Raw genomic sequence first — 4,598 nt, forward strand, 5'->3', positions numbered from 1 at the left:
TCCAAGGGCTGTGGAGTACTGTGAGCACCCCCCCCCTCTCCTTCCTAGGGCTGTGGAGTACTGTGAGCACCCCCCTCTCTCCTTCCTAGGGCTGTGGAGTAGTACTGTGAGCACCCCACACTCTCCTTCCTAGGGCTGTGGAGTACTGTAAGCACCCCCCTCTCTCCTTCCTAGGGCTGTGGAGTAGTACTGTGAGCACCCCACACTCTCCTTCCTAGGGCTGTGGAGTACTGTGAGCATACCCCTCTCTCCTTCCCACGGCTGTGGAGTACTGTGAGCACCCCCTTCTCTCTCCTTCCCACGGCTGTGGAGTACTGTGAGCACCCCCCTCTCTCCTTCCTAGGGCTGTAGAGTACTGTGAGCACCCCCTTCTCTCCTTCCTAGGGCTGTGGAGTACTGTGAGCACCCCCCTCTCTCCTTCCTAGGGATGTGAAGTACTGTGAGCACCCCCCCTCTCTCCTTCCTAGGGCTGTGGAGTACTGTGAGCACCCCCCTCTCCTTCCTAGGGCTGTGGAGTACTGTGAGCACCCACCTCTCTCCTTCCTAGGGCTGTGGAGTACTGTGAGCACCCCCCACCCTCTCACTCTTTCCTTCTCCTCTCTCCCTACTACCCACCCTCCCCTCCCCTCCTCTCACCTCCTCCACCTCACCCCCTCACCCTGGGGTCTGTGCACTGAGCTGAGACTTTTAAAGGAATGTCTTTTGACAACTTGTGCAGCGTGCGGTGTTTTTACTTTCCAACTCCTCCCCCCTCCCCCCTCTCTCTCTCTCTCCCTCTCTCTCTCACACGCAATGCGCACACACACACATTCATACACATGAACAGACAGACACACACACATGTGCACATTCAAAGACATGCAAGTATGCACACACTTGTACACAGATAGACACAGACACAGACAGACAGATAAACACACACACACACACACACACACACACACACACACACGTACACACAATCACATGGACACACTCATGCACACACACACACATAAACACTGACATGTGGACATGCTAGATGCACATCGGCATGCACAATTGCACGGGTACCGTTTCATACAAAGATGCACGTAAACGTGCACGGGGAAGGGGACCTAGCACAGTACATTGACACCACCAGAATGACAACACGTTCAGATGGGCAGCGCGAATGCCAGGTTTGTGTTGGGTGTCTGGGACTGGAATTGACAACAATTAAAAAAATAGGAAGGTGTGGACAGTGACAGTGGATGGTGGGAGGTGTGAACAGTGACAGTGGATGGTGGGAGGTGTGAACAGTGACAGTGGATGGTGGCAGGTGTGAACAGTGACAGTGGATGGTGGGAGGTGTGGACAGGTGTGGGCAGTGACAGTGGATGGTGGGAGGTGTGAACACACACACACACACGCACTCAAACACACACACACACATACGCACTCAAACACACACACACACACGCACTCAAACACATACATATATAAATATATACAATGATGGAATATATATATATATGTGTGTGTTTGAGTGCGTGTGTGTGTGTGTGTGTGGTGTGTGTGTGTGTATGCGTGAGTGTGCAAATGTCTGTATGTGTGTGTGTGTGTGTGAGGTTATGCATGTGTGTGTGTGTGTGTGTGTGTGTGTGTGCGTGCTTGTATATATATATATATATATATATATATATATGTGTGTGTGTGTGTGTGTGTGTGTGTGTGTGTGTGTGTGTGTGTGTGTGTGTGTGCATATGTCCGTTTGTGTTTGTGTGTGTGCGTATGTGTGTGTGTGTGCGCGCGCGCGCGCGCGCGCGCGTGTGTGTGTGTGTGTGTGTGCTTGTGCATATGTGTGTGTGCGTGCGTGCGCGTGTGTGTGTGTGTGTGTGTGTGTGTGTGTGTATGAAGAATGAGCGCAAAGGAAAAGTTAAAGTTGCAACCTATATTTCAGATTCAATCATATATAAAGCTAGAAAACCACCATGTTATAGTATAGACAAACGTTTGTATTCTTCAACTATAGAGCTTTCTGTCTTAGATAAAACATTAATTGTAGTTAACTGTTACTACCCTGATGGAGTTTCAAGAGGTGAAGCTGACTGGTTAATGGATTTAGATTTATCCCATAGCTGGATAATTCTAGGGGATTTTAATGCGCACCATGCCTTGTGGTCGGACAAAAATTGCGAATTCACAACCAACAATGAATATCTAGCGAATACCATAGTTCATTCTAACTTAACTATATTAAATGATGGTTCAATAACAAGAATCGCTGATCGGGCAGATCAAAAAAATTCTTCAATAGACATCTCTTTGGTGTCGACTGATATAAATCCATACTGTGAATGGCAAGTTCTCAAAACACCACTGGGGAGTGACCACCTTCCAGTTGAAATGGTATTATCTGTAAAACAGGAGATCATAATTAAAGATAATATGGGGTTGAAATATAATGAAAAGAAAGCAAACTGGGATCTGTTTGGTAATATGCTGGCTTATTACTCTGCTGATTTAAATTTCAACACTGATGTTACATCACAAGAAGATTTAGAAATTTGTTATCGGTCTCTAAGGAATGTTATTCTGAAGGCTGCTGATGGTTCAATTCCAAAAGTAAAGTATATAGCCAATCCAAAACGGTCTGGTAATCCTTGGTGGAACAGCTCATGTGAAATAGCAGTCAATAAGAAAACAGAGGCTTTCAAAAACTGGCATAGGTATCGAAAAATCGAATCCAAAGAAAGAGTATCAGAACTGCACAACAAGTATAAACAGGCTAATAGTTTTAGTAATAAAACAGTGGCTGCTGCCAAAAAGATGTACTACACAAATCTGATTAACGACTGTACTAGCAACCCAACTGCCTCTTCATAACTGTGGGGAGAAATAAAGCAAATAAAGGGTGTCTATAATCTTCCTGATCCTCCTTTGTATGAAAATGATATTGTGTATAAAACTAGGGAAGAGAAAGCCGAGTTATTTGCGGATACATTCGCAAAAAATGAGTCAGACAGAATACTTGCCATCCTATGAGCAAAAGAGAAGGAAACAGTTTGAAGATATGAACTGCCCCTGTGAAATGGATAAGAATGATAGCAGTGCATCTTACATTAATGCAGACCTAACGCTGGGGGATCTATACCGGGCTCTCAATGCTGTTAAGTCAGGGAAAGTTGCGACAGGCTCAGATCCAATATCGTACAACATGATCAGACATTTTCCAAATATCTTTTTAAAAAGAGTGTTAGATTTTTTTCAGATTTGCTGGAATTCTGGTATCCTTCCAACTGATTGGAAGAAAGCAACCATAGTACCTATTCACAAACAAGGAAAACCTAAATCTAGCCCTTCCAGTTACCGACCTGTTTCGTTAACTCCCCATCTTGGGAAGGTTTTTGAGAGAATTTTGAAAACTAGATTAGAACACTTTCTGGAAAAGAAAGGAATTTTACCTACTTTCCAGGCTGGTTTTAGAAGAGGTAGGGGTGTTACTGATCATGTCGTCCATCTAACTTCTCATGTTAAGAAGGCACTCGCAAAGCGTCACTCCACGGTCGCAACTTTCTTTGATATTCATAGAGCCTATGACTCTGTGTGGCACTATAAATTGATTCATAAAGCAAATACAGTAGGGTTGGGAGGTCGATTTCTAAAATTTCTTAAGTCATTCTTATCCCAGAGGACATTCCAGGTGAGATTAGGGGGTATATTATCCAGATCAAGGTCCGTCAATATGGGTGTTCCCAGGGAAGTGTGATTTCTCCCACTCTGTTTTCACTAATGCTTTATGATATGAAAAATATCAACACAAATGGTGCCACATTAGTAGCTTATGCAGATGACATAGCTCTCTGGAAGAATGTAAACTGTAATATTACAAAAAACACATCAAAACGAAATAAAATTATTAAGCATTTTCAAGATGCCATCGACAACATTGTGGAATATATGAAAGAAAGTGGTTTTCTCCTGTCTGCTGAAAAGACTGTTTTCGTCATATTTACTAAAAAGTTGATTGAATTTGAAGGTAGGGATGCTATTAAAATACAGGTAAATGATACTATCATATATCCGAATAAAGAGGTGAAATTTCTCGGTGTTATCTTCCATTATAAACTTTTTTGGACTAAGCATATAAACTACCTTATTGAGAAAGCGAGGAAGAAAATAGCTCTATTACGTGTGCTTTCTGGAATCCCTGTTATAAATTGTGGCAATAATCTGATCAATGCTGCAATGGGACTAGTCCGCTCAATTATATCATATGGTCAGGAAATCTATTCACTGCTTCAAACTCTGATCTTCATAAACTGACAAGTATTGATTCCTTAGCTTTTAAGATTGCACTTGGGTTACCGCGATGGGCTTCAATCGACAAAACATACAAAGAAGCTGGTGTTTTGCCATTACCTGAACACAGGAAATTATGTGCCTGTAACTACATGGTAAGGGCTAGAGCTGTTCCAAATTCGGTTGTCTCTGAAATTGATGAAGAAACGTACATCTGTAGAGAAATTCGTAACAAAGCTGTATACACGTCCTTGTTCGATTTTACTAAGTCAGTCTTTGAGAGTTGCAGTCTGCCTCTTTCCCAGATTGCGAAAATTCCGCATTGTTTTCATCCG

This window comes from Babylonia areolata, chromosome 34, assembly GCF_041734735.1.
Source record: "Babylonia areolata isolate BAREFJ2019XMU chromosome 34, ASM4173473v1, whole genome shotgun sequence".
Taxonomy (NCBI): Eukaryota; Metazoa; Mollusca; class Gastropoda; order Neogastropoda; family Buccinidae; genus Babylonia; species Babylonia areolata.